Source organism: Narcine bancroftii, chromosome 8 (genome assembly GCF_036971445.1).
Source record: "Narcine bancroftii isolate sNarBan1 chromosome 8, sNarBan1.hap1, whole genome shotgun sequence".
NCBI classification, from domain to species: Eukaryota; Metazoa; Chordata; class Chondrichthyes; order Torpediniformes; family Narcinidae; genus Narcine; species Narcine bancroftii.
In genome coordinates this window covers 154,547,544-154,562,984 of record NC_091476.1, presented here as the reverse complement: position 1 = coordinate 154,562,984, position 15,441 = coordinate 154,547,544, and the positions used below count along the sequence as shown (strand labels likewise).

The 15,441-nt window shown below is 43.7% G+C and overlaps 1 protein-coding gene across 2 annotated transcripts in view; it reads left to right on the top strand.

Moving 5' to 3' along the window:
• The first annotated feature begins 10,966 nt into the window (after window positions 1-10,966).
• The window catches only part of cep85 (centrosomal protein 85), a 62,814-nt gene continuing 58,339 nt past the window's right edge, over window positions 10,967-15,441 (top strand). The window contains exon 1 of one of the 2 annotated variants that reach the window (XM_069895433.1): window positions 10,967-11,053. The gene's annotated coding sequence lies outside the window, so the exon portion shown is untranslated. The remainder of the gene's footprint in view (window positions 11,054-15,441) is intronic. The other variant, XM_069895434.1, reaches the window with a different exon arrangement.

Genomic DNA, 15,441 nt, shown 5'->3' with positions numbered 1-15,441 from the left:
AATCAATTCTGCTCACTAAGCTCAACCCGTCTGGTTGTGTGTTCTTTCAGTAGCAGTGTAGCTGCTGCTACAAAGGATCCATTATTGTCATATGACTACTACATTTAGAATGTAACATATATGAAATTCTTTAACTTTTATCTACCATACGGCAGACAGTGAGTTTCCACTTTGTCCAGCACCCCTCACAGAAACGTACAGCACCTGGTGTTCCTAGGCAGTTTCCCTCCAAGTACTGGCCAGGCCTGAGCCTGCTTAGCTTCTGAGATTAGACAATCTCAGGCATATTTAGGCTATTAGATGCTGTAGGCTATTAGAAGTACTACATAGGTGGTAAAATCTTAATTACCAGTGTCGCTTTTAGTGAATTTTCTTTGGCAAATAGTTTATCAATTATCTCATATAGCTGGTGCAAATGAAGCAACCAGTACCCCAAGATGGGGTATTGTTGAAGCTTTAATATTTTGAAACAAGCCATGAAACCTCAACAATGAAGACGCTGTTTACATCCAGTACCGCATGGATGGCAGTCTCTTCAATCTGAGGCGCCTGCAAGCTCACACCAAGACACAAGAGCAACTTGTCCATGAACTACTCTTTGCAGACAATGCCGCTTTAGTTGCCCATTCAGAGCCAGCTCTTCAGCGTCCTGTTTTGCGGAAACTGCCAAAATGTTTGGCCTGGAAGTCAGCCTGAAGAAAACTGAGGTCCTCCATCAGCCAGCTCCCTACCATGACTACCAGCCCCCCCACATCTCCATCGGGCACACAAAACTCAAAACGGTCAACCAGTTTACCTCTCGGCTGCACTATTTCATCGGATGCAAGGATCGGCAACGAGATAGACAACAGACTCGCCAAGGCAAATAGCGCCTTTGGAAGACTACACAAAAGAGTCTGGAAAAACAACCAACTGAAAAACCTCACAAAGATTAGCATATAGAGAGCCGTTGTCATACCCACACTCCTGTTCGGCTCTTAATCATGGGTCCTCTACCGGCATCACCTACGGCTCCTAGAGCACTTCCACCAGCGTTGTCTCCACTCCATCCTTAACATTCATTGGAGCGACTTCATCTCCAACATCGAAGTACTCGAGATGGCAGAGGCCGACAGCATCGAATCCACGCTGCTGAAGATCCAACTGCACTGGGTAGGTCACGTCTCCAGAATGGAGGACCATCACCTTCCCAAGATCGTGTTATATGGCAAGCTCTTCACTGGCCACCGAGACAGAGGTGCACCAAAGAAGAGGTACAAGGACTGCCTAAAGAAATCTCACATTGACCACCGCCAGTGGGCTGATATCGCCTCAAACCGTGCATCTTGGCGCCTCACAGATCGGCGGGCAGCAACCTCCTTTGAAGAAGACCGCAGAGCCCACCTCACTGTCAAAAGACAAAAGAGGAAAAACCCAACACCCAACCCCAACCAACCAATTTTCCCTTGCAACCGTGTCTGCCTGTCCTGCATCGGACTTGTCAGCCACAAACGAGCCTGCAGCTGACATTGACATTACCCGTCCGTAAATCTTCGTCCGCGAAGCCAAGCCAAAGAAAAGAATATTTATATGAATAATCAGTCCATCCAAGCTCACATCTGTTCCAACAATCTGGCGATGACATGCTCGCTTTGCCTCTTCTAAGAGCTAATGATGAAATCAAGATGACATCCTAGATCCATTCCAAATTGACCATTCTGTGGTCAGCTAAAATGCTGTTAATTAAGTTAAACCCAAACATGTCACAGTTGGGCATGTTTCACCTTGGCAATCACAACATGAATTTAAAAGAAAAATTAACAAGAATTGCTCGTTTCATTCACTGCATAAATATTTTTTTATTGCTGGTTCACATAACTTTATTAAAACAGCTGCTATGCGCAAAGCATAACAAGGCACGCTGCTGGCTGAATATTTGCTTCCATTTTCACCAAAGGGTTATGTTACTCCAGAGAAGATTTACTTTTACAGTTTTAAATTTGCGTATTTTTACCTATTATTTTATTCTTATTTATTTTCCTCGGTTTTTTTTTGGTGGTTGCTTGAGGCTGCCGGTTGCTTGAATTCTGGATACCAGGGGTTTTACTGTTGTAATAATGTAATCTGCCAATGGACAGCTGAAATCTACTTTTTTCGTTAAATTGTATCTATAAAATACAATAATGCTTCAAAACAACAAATCATCTTTCCAAAATATCTGCTGAACTCTATACCAGCAGATTATACTACTGTAAGAGACAGGTTTGCTGCTAGATACGGAACTTACAAGAACCATTCAGTTGTTCCATAGTCAGTGCTTGAATTCTGCTTTCTGGACCAAGAATCCTGTCCTACACATATTCTTAAAAGAGCTACATTGGAAAAAATGAAAGGTAAAGTTAGTAAACTCGAAACTCTCAAAATCCAAAATAGGTCCTACAACTGCTTGATCCTGAACATTTTCCTTGTTACTCTAATACTGTGAACTGTATGTTTACTTGGTATGAGAAAATATTGCCTACTCAAAATGTTAATTTGGTATATCATATAATTGTTGCTGGCAGCTGTTACGTGCCCAGAGGACCCCAAAACCCAGCAGTAATATATATTCACCGAGACAAATGGTTACTTAAACAAAAGTTGCTTTTAATTATCTTTAAACATGAAAAACAGAATCACACTTTAACTTATCACTATTAACCCAACTTTACCCCCTTCTAATTCTAAGCACACGTGCATTTAATATGTGTATAAGTTCAGAAAGATTCTTTGATTCACAGTCCAATCTCACTTCTCATTCCTCCAAGTTTGCTGGTTGCAGGCAATTATTATACTGTGCACAGAATTTAACATTTAGAAAGTTCACCGGGCTTTGGTGCTTGAAAGATAAATGGTTGCCACTCAGGAAGGTTCTTGTCGGTTTTCAGAGAGAGATTTGGTGTACATCAGCCACTTCAGGGTCTTTCTGATGAACTTTTTCAGGTCACCACAGAGTACCTTTTTGTTTCTCTTATTCCAAGTGAAACATTAGACAGCCAGTCCTCTCCTCTTGCATGAACCACAAGGGCTTTGACCAGGGTGAACTAAGAACTCACAACCTGTCTTCCAAATGGGGTTTTCCACAAGCTTGTCAGCTTCTCCTGTGGAACTGATCTTTGACTCTGCTTGCAAAACCACATGATTCTGTTAGAACAGCAAGTTCCACTGCAGACAGAATGTGGCTCCGACAAGCTCGTTGATCTGTTGCCTTTTTGTAAACAACAACCCATAAGTGAAGTCACTTGAGCACTCTCCAAAGCTCTTGCAAAGGCTGTGGGGCTGATATGTCTAGCATTACCAGAGTTCCAGTATTTCAAATAAAATTTGTTTTAAAATGTTTGTATGTGACATACACTAACAAACCCAACCCAATTTATCTGCCAAAAACATATCTATATACTCTGTCACACAGCCTTAAACCATAAATATCAACAATTTGTGTATCTGTTCTGAAAGAGCAACACTAGATATCCAGAAAACATAGGTTGCCAAGGAGGAAGGTAACCATAAAAGAAGGCACTAGATACCTTTTGTATTATTATGTAACACACACAAAGTGCCTGAGGGTGCCCAGAAACTTCCCCATTGCAACACAAGTATGTAGCATGACTGTGACTGCCCATGAGGGTGAGCCAAGAGCTGATGTGAAATGGAAAAACAAGATGAACACTAGTTGTTCTCAGTAAAAACAAAATGCTGGAGAAACTCAGCTAACCACATTTATGATGATGTGAGAGAAACATAAAAAAAAACAACTTTTTTTGTAAATTCTGTTTCTCTTTCATCAGATCCTGCCTGGCCTACTTTGGTTTTGCAATTTCAACTCTTATTTCAGATTTCCAACATTTTAATTGGAAAAAAAATAATCATTTACTGAGGGAAGTGAAGGATATGTGGCAACCAACTTGTGTTGGTTGAGGAATTATCAGGTAACTGAAATGAACCCTGTCTGGCCAATTACTTCTCTCTTGTCCTTGATACCTTGACAAGCCAAATATTAAATCCAATTGTTTACTGAATTCATTTATCCAATGCACTTCAATGACATTTCTGCAAATGAAGTTCAAAGGTTTAGAAATTGGGTCGTGAAGAGCTATCTTACTTCATCAAATCTTTTACAATGGCCATATAAAATGGCCATATAACAGCCTACCAAAGATACAAGTTATTCTATATACATGCCCAAAACTGTTAGGTATTTACACCTGTGTCAGTATGATGTCATCACGCTCAGTGTGATGATGTCACTCATATACTGTATCACATGAAACCATTTTAGTTCTGTATTAAAGAATGAATGAAGCACCACATCTCAGTGTACAGTGTTTTTGAAAATTCAAATGCATAACAAAATGGGCATAATCTGAGTCTGTGCCATTTTAGAGGATCTTATTGTGTCTTCTTTTCTTTGGCTTGGCTTCGCGGACGAAGATTTATGGAGGGGGTAAAAAGTCCACGTCAGCTGCAGGCTCGTTTGTGGCTGACCAGTCCAATGCGGGACAGGCAGACACGATTGCAGCGGTTGCAAGGGAAAATTGGTTGGTTGGGGTTGGGTGTTGGGTTTTTCCTCCTTTGCCTTTTGTCAGTGAGGTAGGCTCTGCGGTCTTCTTCAAAGGAGGCTGCTGCCCGCCAAACTGTGAGGCGCCAAGATGCACGGTTTGAGGCGTTATCAGCCCACTGGCGGTGGTCAATGTGGCAGGCACCAAGAGATTTCTTTAGGCAGTCCTTGTACCTTTTCTTTGGTGCACCTCTGTCACGGTGGCCAGTGGAGAGCTCGCCATATAATACGATCTTGGGAAGGCGATGGTCCTCCATTCTGGAGACGTGACCCATCCAGCGCAGCTGGATCTTCAGCAGCGTGGACTCGATGCTGTCGACCTCTGCCATCTCGAGTACCTCGACGTTAGGGGTGTGAGCGCTCCAATGGATGTTGAGGATGGAGCGGAGACAACGCTGGTGGAAGCGTTCTAGGAGCCGTAGGTGGTGCCGGTAGAGGACCCATGATTCGGAGCCGAACAGGAGTGTGGGTATGACAACGGCTCTGTATACGCTTATCTTTGTGAGGTTTTTCAGTTGGTTGTTTTTCCAGACTCTTTTGTGTAGTCTTCCAAAGGCGCTATTTGCCTTGGCGAGTCTGTTGTCTATCTCATTGTCGATCCTTGCATCTGATGAAATGGTGCAGCCGAGATAGGTAAACTGGTTGACCGTTTTGAGTTTTGTGTGCCCGATGGAGATGTGGGGGGGCTGGTAGTCATGGTGGGGAGCTGGCTGATGGAGGACCTCAGTTTTCTTCAGGATGACTTCCAGGCCAAACATTTTGGCAGTTTCCGCAAAGCAGGACGTCAAGCGCTGAAGAGCTGGCTCTGAATGGGCAACTAAAGCGGCATCATCTGCAAAGAGTAGTTCACGGACAAGTTTCTCTTGTGTCTTGGTGTGAGCTTGCAGGCGCCTCAGATTGAAGAGACTGCCATCCGTGCGGTACCGGATGTAAACAGCGTCTTCATTGTTGGGGTCTTTCATGGCTTGGTTCAGCATCATGCTGAAGAAGATTGAAAAGAGGGTTGGTGCGAGAACACAGCCTTGCTTCACGCCATTGTTAATGGAGAAGGGTTCAGAGAGCTCATTGCTGTATCTGACCCGACCTTGTTGGTTTTCGTGCAGTTGGATAATCATGTTGAGGAACTTTGGGGGACATCCGATGCGCTCTAGTATTTGCCAAAGCCCTTTCCTGCTCACGGTGTCGAAGGCTTTGGTGAGGTCAACAAAGGTGATGTAGAGTCCTTTGTTTTGTTCTCTGCACTTTTCTTGGAGCTGTCTGAGGGCAAAGACCATGTCAGTGGTTCCTCTGTTTGCGCGAAAGCCGCACTGTGATTCTGGGAGAATATTCTCAGCGACACTAGGTATTATTCTATTTAGTAGAATCCTAGCGAAGATTTTGCCTGCAATGGAGAGCAACGTGATTCCCCTGTAGTTTGAGCAGTCTGATTTCTCGCCTTTGTTTTTGTACAGGGTGATGATGGTGGCATCACGAAGATCCTGAGGCAGTTTACCTTGGTCCCAACAAAGCTTGAAAAACTCATGCAGTTTGGCATGCAGAGTTTTGCCGCCAGCCTTCCAGACTTCTGGGGGGATTCCATCCATACCTGCTGCTTTGCCACTTTTCAGTTGTTCGATTGCCTTATATGTCTCATCCAGGGTGGGAACCTCATCCAGCTCTAGCCTTAGGGGCTGTTGAGGGAGCTGGAGCAGGGCGGAATCTTGGACTGAGCGGTTGGTACTGAAAAGAGATTGGAAGTGTTCTGACCATCGGTTGAGGATGGAGATCTTGTCGCTGAGGAGGACTTTGCCGTCTGAGCTGCGCAGCGGGCTTTGGACTTGGGGTGAGGGGCCGTACACAGCCTTTAGAGCCTCGTAGAAACCCCTGAAGTCGCCAATGTCCGCGCTGAGCTGTGTTCGTTTGGCGAGGCTAGTCCACCACTCATTTTGGATCTCCCGGAGTTTGCGCTGAAGATGGCTGCATGCGCGACGGAAGGCTTGTTTCTTCTCTGGACAGGACGGCTTTGTAAGGTGAGCCTGGTGGGCAGCTCGCTTCTTTGCCAGCAGCTCCTGGATTTCCTGGCTGTTTTCGTCAAACCAGTCCTTGTTTTTCCTGGAGGAGAAGCCCAGTACCTCTTCAGTGGATTGCAGTATGGTAGTCTTCAACTGATCCCAGAGGGTTTCAGGGGACGGGTCCGGGAGGCGGGTTGCAACGTCGAGCTTTGCTTTGAGGTTTGCCTGGAAGTTTCCTCTCGCTTCGTCTGACTGCAGTTTTCCAACATTGAACCTCTTTCTGGGGGCTTTATTGTTCCTGGGCTTTGGCTTGAAGTGAAGGTTGAGCTTGCAGCGAACCAGCCGGTGGTCAGTGTGGCATTCCGCGCTAGGCATGACCCTGGTGTGGAGCACATCTTGTTTGTCACTTTCTCGCACCAGGATGTAGTCCAGGAGGTGCCAGTGTTTGGATCGGGGATGCATCCAGGTGGTCTTAAGGCTGTCCCTCTGCTGAAAAAGGGTGTTTGTAATGACAAGCCGCTGTTCTGCGCAGAGCTCCAACAGGAGGCGCCCATTGTCGTTGCACTTGCCGACGCCATGCTTGCCCAGGATTCCTGGCCAGGTTTCTGAGTCTTTGCCGACACGAGCGTTGAAGTCGCCCAGGATGACAACCTTGTCGGCTGTAGGGGTACGTTGGATGAGGTTGCGCAGGTCGGTGTAGAACTTGTTCTTTTCTGCTGGTTCCGCCTGGAGGGTTGGAGCATAGACACTGATGAGGGTGATGTGACGCTTGTTTTGAAGTGGGAGTCGCATGGACATGATTCGGTCCGAGAGGCCTGTCGGAAGGTTTTCGAGTTTGGAGGCAATGAAGCTCTTGACCATGAAGCCTACACCAGATAGGCGTCGTTCATCCGAAGGCTTGCCAGACCAGTAGAGTGTGTAGCCCGCGCCGCGTTCTTGGAGGCTGCCTACATCTGCCAGGCGGACTTCACTGAGAGCGGCTATGTCGATGTCAAGTCTGAGGAGTTCATGTGCAATGAGTTCATGTGCAATCTTATTGTGTGGCATGTGTTGAAAGAGTGTCATCGCAGGTTCTATTTAGAGATCAGCTGTGCACAAATAGAATGGTAATGCTCTTATCTCTCAATGTGGAACCAAGAGAAGTAAAGAGTTCTTGCTTTGCCCCCAAAATGTTGCTCTTACTAAACATTTTGAGGATTTGTCAATGTGGACCAGTTACCAACATCATAATGAGCAATAATAAATCAGTTTAAATTCGAGGTGTTCATTAACAGTTGATCAAATGACCTGATATCTGCACCTGTCTCCTGAGTTGCTCAGCTGACTGCTGCACCTAATTACTGGTCCCAATCAGGATGATCATTGTCCACCCACTCTTCTCATTAAGCACCTTGAACCAGGCCACGTGCTAAACTGATATTAGGTGTGAGTAAAGTTCTAATGTCTTCCATGGATAGTGCCTGACCTGCTGAGTTCCTCTAGCATTTTGTGTGTCATTGAGGAGAGTAGTTACGCAGCCTTGTATGACCTTTAGGACACATTTGTGTCCTGCTCTGAAAGTCAGGTAATAATCCTTTAAGAGCCAAATGCTCCAAGCCATCTGGAAATTTCAAGTTCAGACCTGTTCCTCATGCAGAAGTTTTATTTCACAATTGATTTTGTAATTGGCGAAAATGTATGGGAGAACAGAAGGCCTGACTATTTGCACTGAATTTTTTACATTCAGGTTGTGCTGCTGTTAATCAACAATTGTGCTCAGTTTGTTTGTATCATTTTATCCTGGTGACTGATTTCTTTCTGAATTGCATCCTTCCAGAGGTATGGTATCCAGACCTAAAATCATGCTCTGGATGTATTACAACCAGAGCTCATTGCTCTCCCATTGCAGATGTGTTGAGATGATGATTAGTATTCCATTACTCTTAAACTATTTTGGTATCAATCACTAACATTTAATGTTGAGGCCTTAAAGTATAGTACCCAACTTCTCAATATTTGGGAAATATTCATCAAAATGTATGATCTCAACATTTTACAACAGTTGCCAGAATGTATTAATACTTTGGCTTTCTTTTAAAATGATCTTTTCAGTCTCTTCCCTTCTTTTTGGCCAGTAGTGGATATGGTAGGTTTGATCAAACTCCATACTTCTCAAATAGGAAGAAATCAGGTCAAACAAGACATGCATGCACTTAGCTTCTTATAAGTCAGAGCCTTAGTATGGAACTAAATTTTGTAGGTTAAATCCAACTTGGTTTGATCACTATCTAGCATGTTTAGCATTATCATCTGAGGATGAACTTCTCACCAATGACATTTTGACAGAATTCAGTAATATGAGCTGGAGTAGGAATGGGGATGGAGGAATAAGGAGAACTGGTAGCATAAAAACTGGCAAAACTAGAAAAATAAAATCAGCATATCAGGCAGAATTGGTGTAAAGCAATGTTTTGGGTCTAAGACCTTTGGTCAGACCTGAAATGTTAATTCTGTTTCTCTTTCATCAGATCCTGCCTGGCCTACTTTGGTTTTGCAACTTCAACTCTTATTTCAGATTTCCAACATTTTAAATGAAAAAAAAATCATTTACTGAGGGAAGTGAAGGATATGTGTCGATGAGAGTGGCAGCAATACATCAATACTGTACAAAAAAAAAGTCCTATCCATGTAAGCTGACCCAGTGACAAACAAAGTTAATTCTGAACTTTATAAAACATTAATGATAGGAGCTGCAATTTTGCCAGAGTTCGGAGCAGGGCATCGTCAAGATTTTGTATTGTCATGTAATGAAACAAAATGTAATACCTGTATTACACAAAATTTATTTTAGTCTGCTGTAAGGCAGATGTAGTGTTACCATTAGTGTAGCCCAGCAGCCCTTCCAGTAAGAGAAAGAGAGGCAAAAGAGAGTTTCCTCAGACACTTCACCTCCAACATTCCTGCATCCTCATAACTGTACAGACCTCTGTATCCATAGGCAACCCGAGTTCCAGATCCAAACCTCTAATACAATCAGAAAGTCTTCAGTGCCCGAGGTCCTCCAGAAGCCTTTCTTGCCCTCAGGACTCTTGAATTCCAATTTCGATACCTGATTTCCATGAGCCAGCCTCCAGCAGCCTCAGCGGGTGGGTCCTTCAGCCGCTGTGCTCTTGCTGGCCCACTGATGTGGTCACCATCATGTAGGTTCATTTCCTATGCTCCATATTTGAGGGGCGGGGGTCTTCCCATTTATGATGCCTTGCGCCAGTCCGTTGCTCCCCTGGAGACTGCAGCACTCTGGAAGGATGCAATTCAGATTCAACGGAAAGAAATCAGAACAATTGGGATAAAATGATACAAACAAGTCGCAGCACCATTGCTACTGTCTGATTAACAACAGCCCAATCTGAATGTAAAATTAACTTACAGTACAAATAGTCAGGCCTTCAGTTTGTGCATGCAACTACATTTTAAACATGTACAAAATCAACCATGAAATAAAACTTCTGCAATTGGAACAGGTCTAAACTCGAAATTTCCAAATGGCTTGGCTCTTAAAGGATAGTTACTGGAATTTTGAGGTGGGAACACTCATGTCCTCAAGGGCTTTCAAGGCAGCTGCCTAACTACTCTCCTCAATAACAGTGCCTTCCTTTTTTAAAAGTTCTTGGGAATAATGCAGTGGTATCTTTTGCTCTATTCGAGGCTGAAGAAATTGGCGTCACCACTTTGCTACAGATAATAAAAGCTGGCAGTGGGACGTACACGTTAGCATAGCAGTTAGCGCAACATTGTTAATTACCGTGCTAACGACCTGATCCTGTGCTGTCTGTTAGGAGTTTGTACATTCTGTGTCTGCGTGGGTTTTCCCGGGTGCTCTGGTTTCCCCCCACCTTCCAATTGGATGTGATTGCGCGTCATGGGCTCGTGGGCTGAAAGGGCCTGTTACCATATTGTATGTTTAATTTAAATGTAATCTGAAAAGATTTCAGATTTATTGTCAGAGTACATGCATGACATCACATACAACCCTGAGATTTCTTTGAAAAATTATCAAAAACGAGGGGCTGCTTGCCTTTGGGGCTGGAGGTCTTTGGTTTATGAAAATGGTAGTCACTGTTGGAGGGGAGCCATTGAGCATCATTTGTCACGTATTTTCATAAGAGATTAATTTCAAATATTACGGTACCTTGTTTCTGCGCCACTACTTGAGAGAATACGGTTTCCGGCAGTTCGTTTGAATCGCGTTCCTTCGGGCAAAACGCGTTTGGCCCAACCACCCATCAGCATGGCGAATGCACCGCCTCTCCGCGCTGATTGACGGCGCAATTCTTCAATAGCCGGCTGCTCGATCCCGAGTGACGCGGTGTTGAACCAATCGGGGAAGTGGGCGGGGACAAAGGTCGGTTGGCTTGGCCCAGTCACGGCTTCCTCCCCGCCGGCGACGGGGGTCCTCGTTGTGCGCAGAGACTGCGATGCGTTAGGGGGGGTGGGGGCAACGTGCGAGGTGAGGCGGCGTGAAGTTTAATGCTGTGTCCGTTCTTGGCGAGGGCCGCGGCCTGCATCGCTCTGGTGACTCCAGGCCCTCTCCACCGTCCCTTTCCCTCCCCGCCAGCCCACTCTGGCGTCACTGATCATGGGGACCTCCAGGACCTTGCCGTTTCCCAGCCAAGCCCTGCCCTCGTGCCTGCACCACTGCAGGGGTGGGGGGGTCCATGTGTCTGATGAACCTTGGTTGCACGAGCAATGCCGTTCCCACCTGCAGCTTCCATCGAGTGGAATGAGCAGTTGGCGCTTGGCATCAGCTTCTCTTCAAGGGTCTCCAGAACCTGCTGAGTTTCTCCAACATATTGTCTATTGCATGAGACCCCAATATCTGCAGACCTTCTTGTCCTCAGACTTTTGCTTTGTTGTCGCTGTGTCTAAATGTTCCTCATTGCTATTTCGGGAATAGAATCCTCAGGAAGATTGGTGGGGGGGGGGAGTGGGGTGGGGGGGAGTGGGGGGGTGGGGAGGGGGGGGTGGGGGGGAGGGGGGGTGGGGGGGAGGGGGGGTGGGGGGGGGGGGGGGAGGGGGGGGGGGGGGGAGGGGGGGTGGGGGGGGAGGGGGGGTGGGGGTGGGGTGGGGGGGGTGGGGGTGGGGTGGGGGGGATAGAATCAGTGAATAATAGACTTCTTTGATTCTGGGTGGCTGTGTTTGTAGAAAAATAGAACCTAGATCGATGGGGCGTTTTATCTTTGTGATGTTGAGGGGCTGAGCAGCCTTTCTCTCGAGATCACCTCTGTTGTATGCAAGTGGGACGTTTCAAGGGGCTCTGCAATTCTGTTTGAGGTTTATACAAATTATAATAAGTTTTATTTTCAAGGAAGCTGCCAGATTTAATTTTTCATGATTGGTCATGATTTCTATCTTGCAACGTAAAAGGGAGTATTTAGGAAACTGGGTGTTCACAGAAACATTAATACATAGTCGATAGTCCATATTTATGCAACAATATTGGAATAATCTTGGTTAGAATTGATACCAACAATTTATCCTGTAATGTACATAAATTGAGTTTTTGTACTGATTTATAAAGGGACTTTGACATCTTTTTGGGATCTTGGACATAAGAGCCTGGATTCTAATGTATTTTTTTGTGTTAACTACAACCAAAGCATCTGCTGAGTTTGTTTATATATATATATTAGCTTTGCATATTAGTATGCATATTTGCTTGTTAATGCATATTAGCTTTGTTGTGATAATAATGAGGCTGATAGCTCTGTGGTGAGAACACTAGTCTTTGTAACCCTCGCTGGGGCCTCATTTCTGTGAGGGGCACTGAACAAAGTGGCAACTCTGTCTTCCTTACAATAGAAAAAGTTAAAAGAATTTCATGTAGGTTACATTTTAAATGTTGCATTATGTGACAATAATGGAACAATTATCTGCAGATTGAGGAATAATCCACTGCCCTTTCCCCCCCCCCCCCCCATCTGTTTGCCTGTTTCTTGCTGCTCTGATGACTGAGATGTTAACTATCTATTGTGTTCCACGGATGCTGCCTGACATGCTGAGTTTCTCCAGCATTTAGTTTGTTGCTCCAGTTTTCCAACATCTGTAGTGACTCTTGTTTGCCTTATGTACTCTTTTTAGTTTATTTGCATCAAACAGGCATCTATCATACTGGTGCATTGATCTAATGTCATAACCTGCCTTAATGACTATCGACCAGTAGCACTTGCATCAACAGTGATGAAGTGTTTTGAAAGGCTGGTGTTGAAGCATATCCGCTCCAGTCTGAGCAGTGACATGGATACATCCCAGTTTGCCTATTATAATAACGGGTCTACGATGGATGCCATCTAACACTGGCTTGGCACAAAACCCTGAAACACCTGGACAGCAAAGATGCATACATAAGGATGCTCTTTATTGACTGCAGTTTGGCATTTAATACCATCATCCCCTCAAAACTGATCAGCAAACTCCAAGACCTGGGAACAGCCCACTGTGTAATTGGATCATGGATTTCCTCACCTTCAGACCACAATCAGTAAAGATTGATAAGAACATCTCCATCAGTACTGGAGCAGTGTGTGTTCTTAGCCCCATGCTCTACTCACTTTACACCTACGACTATGTGGCTTGGTACGACAATAACACCATCTACAAATTTGCCGACGATACCATGGTAGTGAGTTGTATAAAGGAAGGGGATGAGTCAGCGTACAGGATGGAGATTGAAAACTTGGCTGTATATGCAAGTACAACAACCTTGTCCTCAACGTCACCAAAACTAAGGAGCTGATTGTTGACCAGGAAAGTCAGATATATATAATCCAGTGATCATTGGGGATTAGAGGTGGAGAGGGTGAGCAATTTTAAGTTCTTGGGAGTCACTACTTCGGAGTATCTTTCCTGGACCCAAAAAAAACCAATGCCATTGTGAAGAAACTCGTTAGTGCCTCTCCTCAGGGGTTTGCGGAGGTTTGGTGTGACACCAGAAGCCCTGACAAATATATACATGGCTGTGGTAGAAAGTGTCTGGTATGGGAAGACCAGTACCCCTGAGTGTAAACCCCAGGACATCAGATGCAAAACCTTCCTCAATATTGAGTACATCTACAGGACACGCTGCCATCGGAGAGCAGCAGCAATCATCAAAGACCCACACTACCCAATGTAGTCAGCAAAGATGTATAGGTGCCACAAGACTTGCACAACGAGGTTCAGGAACTGCTGCTACCCCTCCACCATCAGACTCCTCAATGACAAACTCAATCAAAGACTCCTTTTAGGACTCTTATTTGTGCACTTCATTGATTTTCTTTTTGATCTCTCTCTATTAAAGTTAATTTGTTTGCATTGTTATCTATTTACATTTCTTTGTTTACATGTTTACACTATCTACAGTTTAGTTTTTAACCAATTAGTGGTAATTATGTTGCCTGGAGGAAAAAGGAATCTCAGGGCTGCTTGTGCTGTCGTATATGTACTCTGACAATAAATCTGAAATCTATTTCTCTTAAGTACCATGATAATGTTGCTCGCTGATGAGACTCTTGACTCTTAAATTTGATTTGTGCTTTAATATTAAATGTTCAGAAAGCTTTTGAGATGGCAGAAGTTGAATTCTAATTAATGCAGTTTTTACAATGCAAAAGTTGCCTTGTGCTTGATTCTAAAGTGCTCTCTATCTTTTGCTTAAAAGCTATAAACTCTGCAGTTAATGCTCACTCAAATGTAGATAGTCTTGGATGTAGACATTTTACACAGTATATCCTTAGTGTTGAATTGCATATCTGTTGTTGAACTGAGAATAAAGAGACACTTTAGATCAATGTTGCATTTGGGTTTGACTTTTACCAAACCTTTGTGAATACTCTTATGTGAATTCATATTTGCTAGTATTTTTTTAAAAATCCAACTCAAATTGAAGAATGTGCTTTATTAGATTTGACCTTGGTTTTTGTTCCTTTAAAGGATGCATTTTTTGCTAAAGCAGTATGGTTTCATCCAAAATTTTGCACTAAATTTTTTGATTTAGTTTAAACATGGGATTAGAAAGAGTTTGGCAAGTACAGAAGGAGAATTTTCTCCTGTGCCATGTTGACAACAACACTTTTGGTTGCAGCTTCAATTAGTTCTCCTTGTCAGAACAGTTGGACATCACTAGCAAAGGAAGTTATTTCAGAAATTTCATTCTAACATTGTTGAACTTGCAACTTCCAGCAATTGGTAAGATATTTTATGGCCTAATTTGCACACCATTTATACTTTTTACTTAAATTTAATGGATATAAAATATAGCATTCCAGATTTTAGTATGTAGTGGCTAAAGTTCTACTGCTGTGATTCTTTGAGGAAATGTATGGTCAGTCCATTATGTTACTCCTCACACCATTTGAATCCAAGCTTGTCTTCTTAATTCTTTCGAACTATCCAGTCTTAATTGTTGATAAATGTAGTTTATTTTCTGGTCCTTCAGAATCAGAATTTATTGTCATGAACAAGTCACGAAATTGGTTTGTCAGAGTATCCAGATTTTTTTTAAGCCTTTAAACCTTGAAGCATGGAAGCTGTCACACAAATGGGCCATTCCTCCTATTGACCAAATTTGCATTTATGCTTAACTTGGTCCTGCCATCTTTCCTCACCCAACCTGATTAGCACTTTTTTTGCTTATCTATTTGTGTTTAAATGCATTTCTGATCTTTGCTTCAATCATTTTCTGCAAAAATGAATTCCACATTCCCAACACACTCTAAGTGAAGGAGTGTCTCCTGTATTTACTTTAGATGTATTGGTGACCACTTAGTGATGAATTATAGTTCTAATTTCTTTAACATCTCAACACCTGCCTGTTCCCCTTTTTGATTTTAGAGGTCTCATATCCAGTTACTTTACAGC